Genomic DNA, 20823 nt, shown 5'->3' on the forward strand with positions numbered 1-20823 from the left:
CTGTAGCTGTCTTCAGACACTCCAGAAGAGGGAGTCAGATCTTGTTACGGATGGTTGTGAGCCACCATGTGGTTGCTGGGATTTGAACTCCTGACCTTTGGAAGAGCAGTCGGGTGCTCTTACCCACTGAGCCATCTCACCAGCCCTTTTTTAAAGAAACAAAATATATTAGACACATCGGAAATTCTCATTGTAGATAACCGTTCCTAATCCCCTTCTCTAGAGATATTCCTGTCTTCAATGTGGTTCTTATCAGTTTAATGCACATTTCTTTACCAAAATTATACCTGTGTATCTATGGACATTATAGACTGGTATTTTAGTAAATTTAAAATTCTAAGGTGTAGTATATGACTTTGCTTTCTATTTTTAACTCAATATTGTGTTTATGACATTTATTCATGCTCACAGTGGGAGGTGGGCTTGATTCACTTTAACCAGGTTACTGTATTGCTTTAACTTCAAGTTTAAAACTATGTTTTCTAATGACCATCTGGGATTAGAGAATCCTTTACATATGATGTGTGCCAAGCATTTATTTATAGACTTGCATTGCAAATATGCTCAGCCAATGTGTAGTTTATCCACTGTATTGGTATGCATCAATTTTTTATTTTAATGCAAAAAAATACTAATATTTTCTTTTATCCTATCCTTTGTGTATCATTTTTACTACAAGTCCTGAAACATTGTGTTTCTTTCTGAGAGTTTGTTTTGGCTTTCATGTTTATGGAGTAATTTTATGGGTGAGGGTTACCACAGCACGGGGAACTGTATTAAAGGTTTGCAGAATTAGGAAGGGTCGGGATCACTGCTCTAAGATGTAGAGCTGGGACGAGGGGCTCCCCAAGCTTGTCACCACCCAGGTTCTCAGAATTGCCATCATGAACTCTTTGGCTAAAAAGTAGTGTATTACATTGTTTAGAGAGAAAAGGAAAATCATTTTATAAAAGGCATGTGAGGGAAAAGAAGATGGGTTAGAACCTTCCAGAAGACGGTGTGAGAGTTACATTTGCTGAATGCAGTATGGAGGACAGTTGATCTGAGAAGGCTGCCTGATGCCTGGGTTTCCCCTCCTGGGAGAATTGTATGGAAGGAAAAGGAGTTTGAAAATTAATCTTCATTGTGAACTTGAATGATTTAGAATTAATTACTCAGGACATTGGCGGTGCACACCTGTGAGCATGTCTGTACAAACATGTCCAGATGGGACCAACTGATGGGGGAGTCCTTGACTCTCCAATAGACCTGACCTCCCAAGTCCTCACAAAAATCTCCCTTTTTATCTAATGTTTTTTTGTCGACCAATTGTCAGATTTCTCACCAGAGGAGTAGGCTGGAAAATTACTCACAAACCGAAGATTCTCTATATAATGCTAGATATGAGGTCTTTGAGAGGCATTTTCTTTTTAAAAGAACTGCTCTTAATATGCTGATAGATTTGCCAGGATATGTGAATTGTAATTAGTGATAGGGTGTGAATGCCTTAGGAAGCCAATGCGGCTTCAGGAGGCCTTCACAGGAACACATCTTGAGACTGAAAGAAATGGCAATTTCAAGCCTACCCCTCTGTCAGGGCCAGACTACCTCTAAGGCTTTGGATATGTGGATATGCACTCTGCTTTAAGAGGCACTGAGCCATAATGGGCTGATCTGGGATTGGTGAAGAATCGGGACCAGGACCAGGGAGGGCTGGGATACCTTCTAGTCTCATCTTTAGGAGAACAAGACACCATTCCCATACCATGGCATGAGGAGGCAGAACACAGACCAACATCGAGAAGCACGGGGAGATGAGGGAGGTGTTTTTTCACACTATGAATATGTTAACTGCCCCAGAGATGCAATGTAGTCCTTGGGCAGCTCTTATGGGGATTCCAGCTCAGATGCGTCACATGACCCCTCTATGCTGTCCTGCACTTCCAGGCATGAAACCTGAAAGATCAGCCTGTGGATTGGAATGATGCTTTGGGTGGAAAGGGTTTCTTCTTGAGGATTTATATTAGTCAGGGTTCTCTAGGAGTCACAGAACTTATGGAATGTCTGTCTATATTGAGGGAAATTGTTGTAATAACTAACAGTCTGTAGTCCAACTAACCCAACCATGGGCAGCTGTGAATGGGAAGTCCAAGAATCTAATAGTTGCTCAGTCAGTCCCACGAGGCTAGGTGTTTCAGCTGCTCTTCTGTAGAAGTAGGTTCCAACAGAGGTGCTGGCAAGTAAGTGAAGCAGATGAAGAAGAGTGATTCTTCCTTCTTTCAGTGTCCTTCTGTAGGCCTCTAGCAGAAGGTGTGGCCCAGATTAAAGGTGTGTACTACCACACCCGAATCTGGGACTTGCTTTGTCCCAGGCTGACTTTGAACTCAGAGATCTGCTTGTCTCAGTCCCCTGGGATTCAAGGTGTATACCACCATGCCTGGGTCTAAGTTTTTCATGGCCATTATGCCTCAAGATATCCATGCCAAGATCCAGGTCAGAAACTTGTGTCTTCCAGTCTCAAGGTCTGGTTCTGGAGATAGTTCATTCCAGATATAGTCAAGTTGACAACCAGGAATAGCCATTACAGCATTTATATCCTGTTCCCCAAACAGTTGCAAGGGTGAACTTTGATAGGGTTGGTCACCTTCAGATGAGGGGGAAGAAATGACTCCCAGGGGACAACGCTGTTATTTCAGTCACCCAACAGCAGCTGAAGGAAATGGACATTTGATTTATTTACTGTGGTGACAACTCCCAGCAGGCTCAGAATGCATATAGGTAGAAATCAGTGGACTAAATACCCCCCTTATGCCCCAAGTAACCCCCTTATGCCTTTTTAAAAAAGGGCAGCATTGTCCCAAATCTGGATTTACCATTTAGATGATGGGATAAATTTGAACTTTGGGAGGAGGGTGTCAAATAAATTTTACTTCTGATCCCAGATAATCCTGTTCCAAAGAACTCTGAGTGGGAAGCTGGTCTCATCCCTAGTCTGATGTTGGGGGGTGGGTGAGGGAAAGATGCCCTTCCCCACCCTACCCCTCACAGCCCTTGGCAGTGGGAGAGCTGTCCCTGAGGTCACGAGAGCAGAAGAGCTGTCCCTGTCCCTCACTGGTATAGCACTCAGGAGAACAGTCCTTGCACCTTTCCTGGGCAGCATAGTAGAGTTGACCTATTGTGCCAGGGAAATGTTAGTGATCCCCCAAAACAAAACACAGGAGCTGATCTGATGTAACTCACAGAGAGGGCTTTATTCTCTTCGAGCTAGCTTGCCCCCCACCCCCAACTCACCACCATCATGCCGGACGGTTTTGGTGGTGTGGGAGCCCCAAATGTCTATCTGTACAAGGGTTTATAGTTAGCAGCAAGCTGGCATCTAATTGGAAAGCTACTGTGGCCTTTAACACAATTGGCAGGTGCTGGGAGTCATATCACAAACTTAATTTCTACTCTACTCTGCATTGGTGGTCATTAGGCAAGGGGTGGGCTTGTAACCTGGGAGGGGTGCAGGTTTGTTAGGAGAATAACCTGGAGACACTGGTCTTGTTGAGGATGTAACCTGGAAACTCTGGTCTTGTCAGGGATTAGCCTAGAGACTGGAGCTTGCCTCAGGTTTTGTTGGGGGGCAACTTGGAAACTAATGCTAGGTACCAGCCTGTTAGTCTACCTGAATTCAAACTTAGGTCAGGTTCTTTAAAATGGAGTCTGAACTTAAAAGCTTTGGCATCTCAGACCCTCATGGTGGAACTGAGGGTGAGGGCATGAGCATAGAAGAGCTGGCCCCATCCCTTGTCTGCCATGGGGTGGTGTGGTGGTTTGAATATGCTTGGCCCAGAGAGTAGTACTATCAGGAAGTGTGGCCTTGTTGGAGGAAGTGTGTCACTGTTGGGGTGGGCTTTGAGACCCTCCTCCTAGCCAAATGGCAGCCAGTCTTCTAGTGGCCTTCAGATCAAGAAAACTCTCAATTCCCTCCACATCATGCCTGCATGGATGCTGCCATGTTCCCGCCTTGATGATAATGGACTGAACCTCTGAACCTGTAAGCCAACCCCAATTAAATGTTGTCCTAATAAGACTTGCTTTGGTCATGGTGTCTGTTCACAACAATGGAAACCCAAACTGAGAAAGGTGGCATGGGTTAGGGAGAGATTTCCCCTCCTCATCTTCTCATTGCTTGCTGCAGGCCCGTGAACTAAGAATGGGAAAGCTGGTACTGCCCCTCACGGGTTGTAGCACTAGGGAGAGTAGGCCCTGCCTCTGGTAGAGAAGACATAGGTGAGCCAGCATGAGGACAGGAAAGCAAGAGAGCTGATTCTGCCCCTGCTGGCTGAGGTGTCAGATGAGCTAGCTAGGGCAGTGCTGGAGAGCTGGCCCTGGTGGTGCAGTTGCAAGAGAGCTGGAAGGCTGACCAACTCAGCTACCTCCCAGGTCCAGATCCAGAACTTTTAGGTGACCCACCCCAACATCTACCCCATATATGATCTACCGGAGTGCACAAAGGGTCAGTCTTGTAGATCCAAAGCTGCAGGAATTCCATGGTATAGGGCAACAACAGGGTATCTGAGAAGAGTTTCTGTGATGATCCAGTATTGATAGTGTAGCAGAAGCCAGAGACCTTGAAACAGACTGTCTTAGTTAGGGTTTCCATTGCTGTAAGAGACACCATGACCATGGCAACTCTTATAAAGGACAACATTTCATTGAAGCTGGCTTATAGTTCAGAGGTTTAGTTCATTATCATCACGGTGGGAAGCATGGCAGTGTGCAAGCAAATATAGCGATGGAGGAACTGAGGGTTCTACATCTTGATACAGAGGCAGCAGAAGGGGACTGTGCCATAATGGGTATAGTTTGAGCATATATGACCTCAAAGCCCACCTCCAACAAGGCCATATTTCCTCCAATAAGGCCACACCTACTCCAACAAGGTCACACCTCCTAAAATGGCCAAGCACTCCAACATGTGAGTCTATGGGAGCCATTCCTATCAAACCACCCACATAGGCCTGTTCATTACAATGAACATGTACAAGATGTGTGGACAAAGGGTATATTGTGTCACATACTGTGACATACTACAGCTTCTTTGACAAGATTTTTTTAATATATCTTATTTTCCTTTTCAAGGAGAAGCTGCAGGGGTGGAGGGTGGATATGATGGGATGGGGTACATGATGTGAAATTCATAAAGACTCAATAAAAAGTAAAAAAAAAAAAGAGTAAAATGTTCTATGAACTATCAAGAAAGGGAATAAAGTCATATTGGATAAGTGTTTTCTTCTTTGGGACAGCACAGAAAACTATCTTTGCTTTGTGGATAACATCTTATAAACTCTGGGCCTCAAAAATCCAGGCTGAGGTAAACATGGACATCAGGAAAAGGCAATCTCTAACTTCAGTGTCTTTTCCTCCGTCCCACTGTGCACAAAATCTCTCTTCACAGAAGCATTTCCTCTAAGCCTCCAGGCTGTCTGAACCACTGGGGCTTTTTTCTTTTAAAAATCTTTAGTCTTATTAGAGAGCCAAAGAAGCTAGGGACACTGTATTCCTCCTTTTCTTTCTTCTTGTTACAACAATGGACTATCCAATGAAGACAGCTTTATATATTTAAAACAGGTTATTTAGTCACAGCTCAGGAAGCTCAAAGCCCAAGATTGAATGTGCCCATCAGTTTGGTCCCTTGAGAGGCCTATGGAATGTTGGCATCATGACAAGAGTATATGCAGGCACAAAGGTTCAGTTCCAAAGACTGAAGCCAGAGCCCAAGGCTGGGGTCGCTTTTATTCTTATATGAAGTCATTCCCTTGAGAAGTGACAGGGTGGGTGTCCCACGAGAACTACATTAATCCCTTCTGTGGGATTAATCCCTTCATGTTCTCAATGGTCACTTTGATTCTTGTAAGAACTCATTCCCATGAGAATTACATTAATTCTTTCTGTGGGATTAATCCCTTCATGTTCTCAATGATCTAAGGGCCATCTTTTAAAGCTTCTTTCATTTCTCACATCACCACCTTGAGGACCAAATTACCAGGCCACAGAGGACAATCTGAAAGGCATCCAAGCTCTGGCAAACTCTGTGTAAACAAAAGTCATGCTGTGCTCTGACCAAGCTTACTTCCACGCATGGATGCAGGACTGATCTGGTCATAGCTTGCTTACTTCCGTTCCAGGGTCTGATCCATCTGCTGCCATCTGCTGAAGCCATGGAAGTTACACTTTAGCCTTTAGGTAGGGATCCTCTGGTTTCTGGCATTTATAAATCTCTTAATTCTTTGCTTTTGTTATTATAACAAAATGTCTAAGGCCAGGTCATTTATAAAGAATGTAGGTTTACTATGCTTATGTTTCTGGGGGTTGGTGGTGGAGTAAATAGAATGGGGAGCAGAATGGTTATCACTTTGTGAGATCCATGGCTAAAAATCCATCGTCCTAGTGTAACATGAGGACACATCCTATTGTCAAGCAGAACTGGAGGAACTTCACATGGAGTCTGAAGGGGTCTACCTTCAGGTGTTCTTGTTCCCTCTCTCTTGAGAGGCCACACAGAGTCTACTCTTCTCCCATTGATGGAAACCTGACAACATGTGTGTCATGGTCCTGCTCAGAGGGTTGGTTCCATTATGCAGTGCCATGGCTTTTATTAGTGGCTGGTTTCATACACACCCATTGTGTAGCTCCTGTCAGGATTCCTCATCCCTAGGAAGAGAGCATGGACTTGGTACCTGCCACACTGTTTGCAGAGTTTGCGTGCTCTAAGCCAGTTATCCCTTAAGGAACTTTTCAGCTCCCATTTAAAATACAAATGGCCATTCTTGCATTAAAACAATCCTGACTGCCCATTTTATTGGGAAACGTTTGGCCATTCTATTTCACTGATAATGTCACCTATACCGTTCTAATCTTTCTTTTCTGACTCAGAGAATGAAGCATCCATCTTGCTGGTGGAGTCTCTGTCTCCCATCTTCAGCCCCTCCTCGACCAGCTCCACTTGACTCCACTCTATCACTTACTTTTTTTCTCTCCTGTTTGCAACGTGTCTTTCCCCATGGGCTTCTTCTATCTTAGCACAAACACTGACTGTTGCTTGTATCACTAAAGATCTTGTCACACAAATCGTTCTGGTTTCTTCTTTACTCCATGCCCTTTCTCCTCCCAGTCTCATTCAAACTTCTTGGAGGGATTATGTTTATTAGTCATCCCCTACTTCCAATTCAGTCTTCCTTATATAGATCGGACTTGACCTCTGGCCACTCAGCTTTACAGACAGCAAGAGCCTACGAATCCTAATCGCCAAGCCCAATGAACATGCCCTCTTCATTATTTTCCTTCACCCCTCTGCTAAGTTAAACTCTACGAATCATTTCTGCCTCTTCCTGGCTTCCATGACAGAGAGTTATAAATGTCCTGGATTCTTCATCTCATCTGTGGGCTCTGCTTTCCTCACTCTTCACCTTTTGTTGCTGTACTGCAAGGGCATTTACATTCTTTTCTTCTCTCTATGCATATTTTTCTCTGAGCACTCTAACCCTATCTGGTTACACATTACCTCTCCAGCTCCCACCTCCAGCATGGGTGTTTCTCCCAAGTCCTACATCCATGTATTCACTCATCACCTGGAAGTTCCAGAGGGGCCTCAGATTCATCGTAACTTTACCCAAGTATCGTTTTCTCTCCCTGGGATTCCCTATCTCTGGCATTATCATTCACTGCATATGTAAGATAGAAGGCATCCAATCACTTTAATTTCATATGCTCTGTTTCTTTCTAGTCACCAAGCTCTATCGCACCCCTAAACATTTCTCTGTCTCCGTGACCAGTGAGTGCTCTTTTGTCACTGTTCCCTATTTTTTTCTGGGATGATTTTGAAAGTTCCCAATAGTTCTCCCTATGCCCATCTGACCTCTAACAAATCCCTTAACTTACAATGTTTATGGAGCGTTTATGTGTTCTAGGGGGCGGGGATATAGTGATAAACAAAAGAACATCTCTATGGTCATAATAAAACTTCAGTGTTCCAAAGACAAGATACTGGAATTGAAGGTGATGACTGACTCGTGGCTTAAATTTGGGTATTCAGAAAAAAAGCTGTCTGAGCAGGGGCATGAAAAAGGGCCAGACCCTGGAAAGCTTGAAGAGACTGTTCTGGGCAGGAAGAACAAGTAGAGTGTCTCTGGGATGGTCTGTGTTCAGTGTGTGGGGAGAATAGCTAAGAGCCGGAAACAGCTAGAAGATGCCAGGTGAGAGGGAGAAACCAGCGAAGCATCAGGATCATACTGGAGTCACGGAATGGGTCTGGGATTTTACAGAGTCATGAGGCGTGAATGGAGGATTTTTACAAGGAGATTTCCTCCATGCATGTCTGTAATTCTGGAGTTGTACAGATTCCATTTTGTTCATAATTTTATATCCATATTTGGCATCTTGACACTTAAAATTTAGCCCTGGACCAACTACATAGCCTCATCTGAGAGCTTGTTGGACCTAGAGAGTCTCATGGTAACTTGTAAAAGATCACTATGTGATCTTGGAAGCGAGACTCCTAAGAGATTCATTTGTACCTTATAACCCCTAAAATCGGCATACAGTAGGAACTCACTGAACACTGAATCGCACAGACCCAATTGATGATTCCTTCCTTGGGCATTCTCTCTTTTTTCTCTTTCTCTTTCTCTTTCTCTTTCTCTTTCTCTCTCTCTCTCTCTCTCTCTCTCTCTCTCTCTCTCCTCTCTCTTTCTCCTCTCTCTCTCCTCTCTCTCTTTCTCCTCTCTCTCTCCTATAAGCTAAGCATACACATACACAGATGCACACATGTATGTATGAACACACACACACATGCACACACATGTATGTATGTTTGCTCAAGCAAATCTAAGTCACAAAATCAGTTTTACTAGGAAATTTTGAAGGTGTCTCCTACTACATAACTGTGCACATAAGCTGTGTAAATAGACCACATTTACTTCAGACACAGAGGACATCAGTGATTTCAGACTAGAACAGGTCAAATGTACTTTTCTTCAAGAATATTCTAATTGCTTGTAAATTCACGCATACAATGTAACACCTAACTCTTTGCTTTGAATACTTAATGCTCTGTTTAATGAAGTGTTAAGAACAAACTTCTAAGTATCAAAGGCAGGTCCTCTGCTCACATGTAAACTATTAGCAAGCAATGCCCTCCTACTCATTAACACTCTGTTAGTTTTTAGGTGTTTTCAATTTCTCCAGCAAGGATCTATTAGTCCCAAACTTCTCAGTGTTACTGTTTCTCTTACAAACATGAATAAGTTACACTGTTTGGTCTGCTACATACTATAAAATGGGGCCAATGGTCCATCACCTTCTCAGTTCCTGAGAGCCCTTGTGTATTATGAAGATTTAAGGATGGAGATATTGGGATGCATTCCTAGTTATATTGATTACTGAGTTGTAAATGTCTCTCTTATTTCCTCAGATGAAGGGATGAGATGAGAGCTGTACCTAAACCATGGGAATATACAGTTTGGGCTGAGCCCAAACCACTTCTCTGATCTAACTTTCCCTATGCGGGAAGCGGGTGAGGCCACATGGACCAAGATGTTTACTGCCTTGATCGAGCATGCGTAGTGAGGCTTCATGTGTGGGCTGCCTGCCAGGCTGGACTGTTCCTCATGATCGGACCTGTCAGCCTATCGGTGACTGACCTGAGCTCATGCCTGGAGCATGTGTGAATTCTGATTGGATGAGGTGGGGTGGAGCTAGATGAGGTCAGTCGACTCGAGGATAGAAAGTTGCTGTTGCCTTTGCCTAAGTGGGAAGAGGTTGTTGTAAGCTTGCTGCCAGAAGGACGGAGGTAGTAGAAGAAGCTGCTGGGGAAGAGAGTTGTAAAGGAAAAAGCCACAAGTAAAGAAGCCGTGAACCCGACTTGGTTTCGTGTCGTTCGTGTCTCTCCAGCTCGAAGGACCTGCGGCATCCCTAGACCTAGGCTGGGAAGATTCTAGACTCCACATAATCTAATCTCCCACTGACTGATTCAATCCAGTTTCTCTCGGCTCGTTCCTGAATTGCTCTGCCTGGCCTCATACTAACTTTGGCAATATGTTCTAATCTTCTGGATCTTTCTCACTCTCTGGTTCATTCTGTCTTCCTGTGTCTAGCTTGTTCTCTTTGCAACATGCCTCTGTAAAATTGTCCCAATAAAAGTCCTATACACACACTTCCACACCTCTTATCTCTCTCAGGGGTCTTGAGTAGCCTCTCTTTCCTCTGCTGTTCTCCTGGGAGTTTGGTGTATCTTATCTCTGACTCATTCTGTCACATCTTTCTCTGGTTTGTCCCTTTATCCCTTCATTAGACATCACTTTCAAACGACTGCTTCCTTCTACAAACTAACCTTACCTCCATTGTTAGGAATTAAAGGTGTGCACTAAGGGGTGTCTGGATTCCAACCAGGGCATGCCAGCATTTTGCTCAGATCATACAAACCTTGAACATCTTTGGATGTGATTTCTTGCTAGAGCAGCCTTATCGCTAGGTTAGTATCCCTCAGACAGGGATCCACATCAGAGCCTGAGGACACCCATGCTTGGATATGTCTCTGTCAGCCTCTGTCATGCTCAGGGTACCTAGGCTGCTTGAATTCAGAGCCATTCTTTTGATTATGATCTCTTAAGAGTCCAGATGTATAAAGCTCCTCACCCTCTGGATGCAGATACATCCTCTGGATGCAGACACTTCCGTTGCTGGGCGTGGGAGCTCAGCACAGCTCCCCCTTCTTCCCTGGGAACCTTGGGAGATGTCAGGAGCAGCTCCCTTCAGTGAAGTGTTTGGACCTCCCTGCTCCCACAGTGAAGATGGGCTTACACTCTCTAGACAAAAGCATCACCTCAGAGCTGTATCTCCAGCCTGGAGCTGAGAAATTCTTAAGAGAAAATGTCAGCAAAGTGCAGATACTCAGTTTTCAATATGGCTGAACTCATTCCTGGGACGATGGAGTAAAAGCAGTCGATTCCCTTGGCTGTTATAGTTCTTGTAGCATCTGGATGGAACATTGCAGAATAGTGGCTTGGACACAGACACTCCAATCTCTTCCCCCTCTGTATTGGGCAGGGAGATATTCCTTTCTCTACTTTTGATCAAATATTTTCTCCAGGTGAATTTCTGATGTTTGTCCCCCATACTTTTAGATTGCCTGTTTCTGCCTTTCTTGATCTTTTCTGGGGGACAGGGTGTTATGAAGTTCATTGGAGTTGAGTGTGACAGCTCATACTTGTACTTCCAGCCAGAAAAACAGGTGACACAGACTATCCCGAATGTGGGCTGGTAATATAGCTCCATGGTAGAGCACCTGCCGAACATGGGAAAGGCTCTACATTCAATTCCCAGTATGGGGGTAGGCGAATTTCAGTTTTTAATACTTTATGGAAAAGATCGACTCTCTGCATCCCTCCAGGTTTCCAAGGAAGGAAGAATCAATGTACCCTGTAGGATGCTCCTGAGCAAGGTGGAGTACCTATCTATAGATGGTGAGCAGGTTCTGGATTTTTAGGGGTTACAGTCCAAGTGACAGCTCTGAATTCAAGCAGCCAGGATACTCTGAGCATGGCGGACATGTACAGAAACATGGCCTCAATCACTTTCCTGCTACCAGTGGATCTGGCTGATCTGTCCTCAAGCTCTGGTGTGGATCTCCAATGCCAGAGAGAGTGGTACTTGGAAGACTCAGGAAAGAGGGTCAAAAGGATTTGAGGTCAGCCCTGGCTAGGCAGTGTGTTCCACCTTAGCCTGGGAGGCAGTGTGACACCTGTCTCAAAAAACAAAACAAGCAAATTGGCTCACGTTTGGAGCCCTCCTTGAGTTATCTATAAAATCCCAAGTACTCAGTAACAAATGGGGCATTCTGGTACGTGCTTTACAACCAGTGCCGGCGTGTAGGGTCTGACGTTTGCCATGGCGTGAATAATTTCAAGTTCTCACTGAGACAGGACTTTCTTCCCAAAGTTCCTGGAAATCTAGCAGTCAGCTCCTGGGATCTGGTATGAGCTGGCTCCAGCAGGGCTTCGGGAGCAAGCATCCCTGAGAGAGCAGGACAGGTGCAGCAAGGGCATGGATATGCTCACTTAGCATCTTGGTTCCATGTCCAACTATTGGGACATCACTGTAGATATCAGACAACTGTACAAGGGTGGCATTGGGATGTACAGTCTGACACTGAAAACAAGGATGGTTCTCATTTATCAGGATGTCTGACAACTCTTCAGGGCCCTTTGCCAGAAACTCATCATTCTTTTATGCTTTTAGAAGGGCACACAATGACACTCAGAAATTGGATTGTCAGTAAGAAGTAGAGAAACCGACTGTTCCCACGTAATGGATAGGAAACACTTTAGGAGTAGACTGGTGCTTGTAATGGTGCTTGGAATAGTCTTGTATTCATTAACTGATGTCAGCTTTTGATTCTGGACTGGTGTTTCCTTTCTGTAGGTAGATATTCATCCCTTGTTGCTATTACTGGGGAGAAAATTCTTTAACTTTTCTGCTTTTGTAAAAAGGAGAAAATCTTTTCGTGTCCAAGGCATGCTCAGCTATGAATGAACTCATTTCTCATTCTTATTTAACCATAATTGAAAGCAGAACAGAAGAGCACAGATTCAACTCTGCAGCAGCAAATGGGCTTTGCTGAGGATACACTCATTTTCTGGCCACAGGCTGCGCGCTCCCTAACTAACTGTAAGAACCTAGAGCAGAAAGGTGCTCTCAGAAAACTCTCTCTTCTAATAGGGACATGTGTGTCAGATGGGGCATGGATGTTCCTCTGTGTGGTTGAGGAGTCACTAGAGCTCAGCTGATGTGGTGACAACACAATGCCTGCTGTGTAGACCTACTATGAGGGTTTGGTGATAGGCAGGAGATCTGGCCTAATCCATAGCCCAGCAGTGCCAGAATAGCATTGGGTAGACATTAGGTTCATGGCCAGGGCTTCCTGGAAACCAAGTAGATGAATCAGGCTTCCCCATCCAGGCTGATTGGAAGGACAGGGGCAGGGACTGAGTAAAACTGAGGGCAGAATAAAATCTCAAGCTTCACCTCGCTATGTTACTTGCTCTGACTCCCAGCTTTCGAGCTCACACCTTTAGAGGTACACCCCACCCTTGTACAATCGTCTGATATCTACAGTGACATCCCAATAGCCAGGCATAGAGTCAAGACGCTAAATGAGCATCCAACTATGCTGAGCTTGCTCCTCTGTCCTGTCCCTTTAGAGGAAAGCTTAGCACGTGCTCCCATCTGTTTCACTATTGGTAACACCTCTGGTGAGCCGGTCATGGAGGTAAAAGCTGATGGGTTGTTTGGCATGAACTTGGAGGCTGCTTCTGTTTATCTCAAAACCAGCTGGAAATACTGACCTTTCACTTGGACGTTGGCAGGCATCCCGTGGGTGAACATTTGACATCGGAGGGCTGGAAACTTTACCTTCAGATCACATGAATGCCACCGCTCCTCTGGACTTTTCCCCCATAAAGTTTGATTTCCCACACCCAGGCATTAACTCCCTCACGTTCCAGTCACCTTGCCTCTAACTACCTTGATGCTTTGTCCCACAGATATCTCTAACCCCTCACTGGGGAGGGAGATTTGAGACCTGGGGTACCCACTTCCTCATATTTGGCTGCTTCACAAATGAACTGCTTTAATTTTTTCTTATTTAATGAAAACCCATCCCCTTAATGACTTGCGTACTATGCAGTGGTATGGTCCTCCCTGGGTAAATGAAACTCAAAGGCACGAAATTGAACATAGCCTCAGGCATCAGGCTTACAGATGAACGCTGTTGTGCTCAGGGGAATTTACCAAGACAAGATGAACAAGATGGTAGTATTTCATTTTCTTAGTGGAGAGACACACAAGGCCTCCAGAGATTTAGGACCAGTATGATATATCACCTCTATCATCTGTCTATCTATGCATGTTTCTGCACATCCATCTGTATACACACAAAAAAATTACTATCAAAAATAGCTCGTGGGAATATCGAGGTTGAAGAAATCCCATGATTTATTATCCACTGGCTGGATAATTTAGTCTAAGTCTGAAGGCCTGGGAACCAGGGGAGATGAAGGTATAAATCCCAGATTAAAAGCTAGAGAAGATGGCAGGGGCGGGGCAAGATGTCCCAGCTCAAGCTGGGGGTGGGGGAGGAGATGAAGCCCTTCTTTGCTTTTTGTTTTTTTTGGGCCCAAGAGGGGCTGAGTGATGCCTACCAACGCTGTGGAGGATCATCTGCCTCATTTAGATCATGCACTCAAATGACAGTTTCCTCTAAAACATCTTCACAGAAACGGCCCCAAATAATATGTAGTCTAAACACTCCATGAGCTGGGCAGGCTGATATATACTTTCACCCTTGCAAGCAAAAAAAAAAAAAAATGCAAGTAAAAAAAAATCTGTCCAGCTCCTGTAGCACGAGAAAAGATGATAGGAATAACCTGGAAGAAAAGCACATGGATGAGGACTCACCAAAAGATGGAGATGGCAGCTCATTTGTAAAGAAGTGTCTTAATGAGAAAGAGGGATGCTGCTTAGTGGTAGTTTTTTGGGATGTTTATTATAACTATGTATACATGTGGTTAAAATTTGGAAGGGAGTCTAGAGAAATTAAGATAAAAGTGACCTGGTAGGCCTATGAGTGAACAGTCTTCTAGCCTTCCCTTTCCGATTTTGTAATAGTGTGAAAAGACACTCATGGCAAGTATCTTTCTACATAAACTGGAATTTTCCTGGAGAAATTAAAATCAGATTAAAAAAAAAAGTTCAACATAGGCTGATAAAATTCCAGGGGGGATCTGGGAAACTGCTGTCAAGAGAAGGAACATAGAGCAGTTTGGTGTCAGAGGACGCACCTGTGGGGGGATCTCTATATTATTTGTATTTTGCAGATGGTTTCCTGGTTCATAGCAAATGGCTGAGATGGAAAGATGGCTGGTGTATGGTCAGCAGAGTCAGAAGTATGCGGATTTATGAAGTTGGCTAACTTTAGTGACTGACTTAGAACTTCTCAAGATGTGTTTCTCCATTCCTGAAGCTGATCCACAGCTTGCCAGCAGCCACAGGATGTCTCCACGCACAGCACTTAGGTACCACATCCATCCAGTCCTTCCCAGTGCTCACTCTAGCAAGGCAACCTTATGGAGACTTTTGCAGTCCTAAGTCTCACATAGCCCAAGGACTAACCCCGTAGTGCAGGGAACACATTAGGAAGGGCTTCTGAGAACGGGAATGGGTTTTGTTGACACCATGGTGGGGGCACCCCTAGTCTCATATTCTTCTGTTCCCAGCTGAGTGCTCTTTACCTTAACCCCTCTTTTTCCAGCAACATTGGCGTTGTCTCAGTGACTTAGATTGCACTGTGGGCATGTCTGATTTGGCATACTTCTCTGAGCTAAGAGCTTTTCCTGGAGTTTGATGGGCTGCACTCTTCCCACAAGCCTTATCTGTGGAGTGGTGAGTTTTTAGGAAAATAGGTTTAGGTTGAGTGGAGTCTCCCATTCTTCAGCTCTGTGAACTTGTCTTCTCATTTGCAAGGAAACTACCAATACCCAATCATTGTGTTAGGAAGATGATGGCTCCTGAAAGGCTCCTGGTCGGCCACCTCACTGACCCTGCTTCCTCTTGAACTTTGAGGCATTAGTGAGCAGATAGACATTTGGTATACCTGTATTGCTTCCCACCCCGACCACAGCTTATTCTGTTTATCAGTGCACAGAGGTGTCAAACGACAGGCTTACTAGCTCAAAAAAGCCACAGTGTTTTGATGACTGGCATCCCTCAGGACTGACAGCTCAACTACAGGTATTACCAATGAATGTTGCAAAATATTGTTGGGGTGCTTTCCCCCAGAATTCTTGTGAAATCCATGAATGTGCCTTCTGCCACTTCACAGCGATATCCAAAGGAATTCTGGCTAGCTTGATTCCCCCCCCCAGCTTTACTTTTTAAAAAAAGTTCTCTGTGAATTTCACATCGTGCACCCAAATCCCACTCATCTCCTCAGCCCTCCGTATCTGCCCTCTGCCCTTCCAGCCTCCCCCACAAACAAAACAGCAGCAAAACACCTCTCCATGAAAGCTGCTGTGTGTCCCAGCATGCCACACAGTAGATATAGCCTTCTGCCCAATTGGCTTTACTTGTAAAGATTCATTGCAATGAGTCTCTGGTCTGCTTTGAGGATTTTGGCTTCTGCTACACTATCAGTACTGGATCCTCACCAGGACTCCTCTCAGATATCTTGTTGTTGTCCTTTGTCAAGGAGATCTTGTAGCGTTGGTTATGCACTCTAGCAGTTCATAGATGGGGTAGGTGTTAGTTGGGGTAGGCCAACTCAACGTCTCGGGTCTGGGCCTGGATAGTAGTTAAGTTGGTCAGCCAGCCAGCTCTCCCATTTTGCTCAGGCAAGGGATGGGACCAGCTCCCTGCCTGTAGCAGGCAGCAAGAGGTGAGACCAGCTCTCCCCATGCTCATGCCACTGGGGCCAGCTTTCCTGCACTCATGCTCCTAGGGCTAGCTCTCCAGCACTGCCTCCGTGAGGGGCAGGGCCACTGGCTAACCTAATCTTGTGCATGACAACTACATTCAAGGAACTTGGAGTGTATAAATAGACACCAAACTAACAAGCAAACAACCACAGACAGTTGAATAAAATAAGAAAGGCGATTGAGTATATGAAAATAAAATTTAATTAAAGAGATAAAAATTCTGAGGAAAACCTAAACAGAGAACAACGGAGGTTCCAAAAAGCCCAAACAGGGTTTATAATATTTCTGTCTGTTAGTCAAAAAGGCTGGTAAGGTGTAAAAAGTTCTGTTTTCTCTAGAGAGGCATGGAGCATCACTTACTGCTAAGACTTGCTAGTTTGTGAGACTTGGTCTCAGTGTATTCTATCATTGAAGAGTTTCCAAGACGAGGAGCTGGTGGAGGGGTGAAGGCTCCAGGCTGTAGGTGTGTGCTGGGGTGGCATTATATAACGCTGACTCACACAGACATTTAGCCCTTTCAAGTCATTTTCCATCTTTTATGACTCCATCAAAAAGCATAGCAGGCTGTGCTGCTCCTTAACTCGGACCTCAGGAAGGCCAGCCTTCTTTCATGATAGGCTCTAGATTCCTAGCTTTGGGACACCAGCAGAACTCAGCAAAACTGGGCATCATTGCTTTACTTGATTTTATTCTGTCTATCCCGGGTGATAGATTGTTTTCTGCAATGAACTTTATTAGCAACCTAAGGATAAAAAGTGACTCAGTTTTATGTGGGTATTAGCTTGTAAGTCTTTGATAACTGGGTACAATTTATACAACCACAGAGGTTAGGTATGGACTAAGGGACTCGGGGAAGGAAAGACTCTTCCGAGGAAGAATAGAATATATAGTAATGGAGAAGCAGGCTAGTGGAGAGTGGAGCAGGAGGATTAAATGGAGAGGCAGACAGAAGAGCAGGGAACCGTGGGAACATGGGGAAAGACAGAGAAATCAAAGGGCCATTTGAGGGGTCCTATGGAAACCTACTACAGTCGAAGCTTCTTAAAATGGAATCAGAAAATATCAGGGAGACAAAGCCCTAACTAGACATTTTTTGTCACCAAATGAAACCCCCAGTGCCAGCCATGAGTTACAGCTAGGTGAGTTTTTGGCCAAAGGGACCCAGTGGAAACACCTCAGATAACCCAGGCTATTGCCAAAGGTACTGGTTGCTCTCCACAAACTGACAGTAGGTCCTTGCTGTTGAAGACAAAGCTAGTGCATGAGAAGTTGAGTGGTGCGTCCCTACAGCCTTTATCCCTGCGTGCTCATGGTGCTGGAAGGTGCCCTGCACATTACTAAAGGAGAAGAGTGAACACCAGCCCACCGACAAACCCTTCAGTCTACAGTGGTCACCCGCCTTCATCATATGCCGGTGCAATGGTGGCACAGAAGTGAGAGTAACCAAGGACTATCTAATTGGATTTAAGGCCTGCTTTATGAGATGGAACCCAAGCCTGACACTCCTCAGGTGGCCAAGAACTTGAGATTAGATAGACCAGGTATCTAGGGGGAAAACCAAATACTATCCTTTTGCTAAAGGAAAAAAATGACTCCTAACGACATTCTGTTTTACCAGCCATCAGCAGAGACGCTTCCTCCTGTAGCAGAGGGGAACAGATACAGAGACCCATAACTGGACAGTGTACAGAGTGAGAGACCTTCGAACACTTAGTCCTAAATGGGCTGTTAACATCAAATCCCTCTCCTCAGGGCCCAGGGAACTTTGGAGAACAGGAGGTAGAGAGATTGTAAGAGCCAGTGGGGAAAGAAGACAACAAACAAACAAACAAACAAACAAACACAAAAACAAGACCTAGTTATAACAGGGCTGATGCATATAGGAACTCAGAAACTGTAGCAGTATGCACTGGTCTGCACAGGTCCAAGCCCGATGGGGTCCCAGTGCTGAGGGGACATGGACGCATGCTGAAATCCCTAATCCAGAAGCTATCTATAACTGACAACTAATCAAAAAGGAAGAATTAATTTTCTCCAATGGAGTTTCACTGGGCATACAAACCACACTCAAGGGCAGGCCCCATGCTCAGCAGTAGAAGGCCAACAGAAAATGAACTCACTGGTACTTCTGAAGTTTTTTTGTTTCATAATACTTTGAGTATTAAAAAAATTTGCTTATATATTCTGTGTTCCAATCTTGTGTTTTTATGGGCTTTTTGTGTGTTCTTTTATCTGTACATCTGTATATCTGTGTATCTGTATATGTCTCATGCTTTTCTTTCTTTGTTCTGTTTTATATTCTATTCCGGATCTTCCTTTTTTTCTGTTTAGTTGCCTGTTTGTTTTCTAATGATGGAGAAAAAGGAAGAGTATGGGGAGTTGGGAGGATCTGGGAGGAGTTGGGGAGGGAAAATATGATCAGAATATAGTGTGTGAAAAAAATCTATTTGTAATTAAAATCTAACATGATTTTGACAACTGCATATAATGTATAACTTAATGAATATAAATGCTACAATTCTTCTTCCTCCACACATTTATAGAAAAACTCAGAGTATTTCCCCATCTTAAAAATTGCAGTATGTGTGAGGGACAAATATTAATTATGAAGTGTGAGTGAGACAACTTTGGGGGAGATTAAGCATTTTCCTTGTAGTTTTAGAGAAAAATGTTGGTTTAACCAAAACAGGAAATTTAGACTATTTTGGTATGATGTTATAGTTACTGACCATCAGTCAATTTGCTATTAAACGGTCTATGAGTTTAATTTACTCAGTTCTTCATAAGTGAAAATAAGTCTATCAACTGATGAGTAGATAATGAAAATATAGCATCGACATAAAATCCTTTGATGTCACAAAAGGAATGGAATTCTGATACATGCTACAACCTGGATGAATCAGGAAGCATGCTAGACAAAATAAGCTAGAAACAAAAGGACAAGTGTTGCAGGACCCTGCTTATCTTGTGTAGGAAGAGTCATAGAGACAGAAAGCGGAATAGGGATTACTGGAGCCGGGGGCTGGGTTATTGCTTAACGGTTACAAGTTTGTTTAGGGTGACAAAAAATTGTGAAAACAGGTAGTGGTAATGATTGCACAACTTTGCAAATACATTTCATGCCAAGAAAGCATGAGCTTAAAAAAATGATCCAAATGATATATTTTATGCTGTATATCCACAATAGGTAAGATAAACACACGCAACAGAAAGAGCAGGGAAGCCCTGAGCTTGAGCTCAGCTTTTCTACTGTAAGCTCTGTTCAGACCGGGCCAGGTTGCAGAACTCTGTACCGAGTTCCCAGAACAGGCTCCTCTAGGCTCTCCTGAAGCCCACAGGCTTGGTTGTATTTCCAAGTTTCTCTGGAATCTATCATTCTCAGCATAACACCTCCTTGTCTGGTACTCCCAGTTCAAGGGACTTGTGCTAGTCTCATCTCCAGATTCACCTCCTCCAGGAGAGAAGGAGGCTCCTCAAGGCATTAGCTTTCTAACCTGCCCTCCACTACCTCTTAGTTTCAGACCGTTCTCCATTTTACTGATTCCTACAGTGTTGCGATCTCTTGGGAGACTTGAGTGAAAAACCGGCTGCAGTTATGGAATCAGGTCTTATGGATCTGTATTTTTATGTTTTTGTTTAATGAGACATAATTTCTTTAGCTCCTGACTTATTTATAAGCACATTAAGTTTGAAACAAATTCCAGTTATCTTTTAAGTTTTATTTACTTGTGTCATAGCCAAATATGTGCTCTTGTTATATAAGTCTCTTAAACTTCATATAATTTAATCTATAATCAACTGCATGTTGAACTGTGTAATTGACTTTTTTGAAAAAGGTATGGTGAGATTATTTTTCCTCCATTACCTAAGCAGGCTATCAAGGGCCAAGAGAAATTTGAATAATCACATAAAGTGTGACATACACACACATGTACATATATATATATATATATATATATATATATATATATATATACATGATTTTTCTATTTTTCGACAAATTCCTATGTGTAAATAGTAAGTTGTTTAGTCTAACTACCTTTCCTAATTCCCTCTCGCTCCTATTATCCTCCCTCTCTACTCCCACAAGTCCCTTTTCCTGTCTTCTTGCTTAGTTGTGGGACTCACAGATCTTAAACCAGACTGACTGTATGGCAATAGGTTTAGAACTATTCATTAGAGTTTGGTGGACTCACAATTTGATACACAACTGAAAACTGTTCCTACTGAGAATAGATCATTAGCTGATCAGGGAAAGAGTCCCATGAACACTGCCCTGTCTATGATTGGTTGTTGATATCTTATACAGGCCAACTACAGCTGCTGTGAT

Source organism: Mus caroli, chromosome 6, assembly GCF_900094665.2.
Source record: "Mus caroli chromosome 6, CAROLI_EIJ_v1.1, whole genome shotgun sequence".
Lineage (NCBI taxonomy): Eukaryota > Metazoa > Chordata > Mammalia > Rodentia > Muridae > Mus > Mus caroli.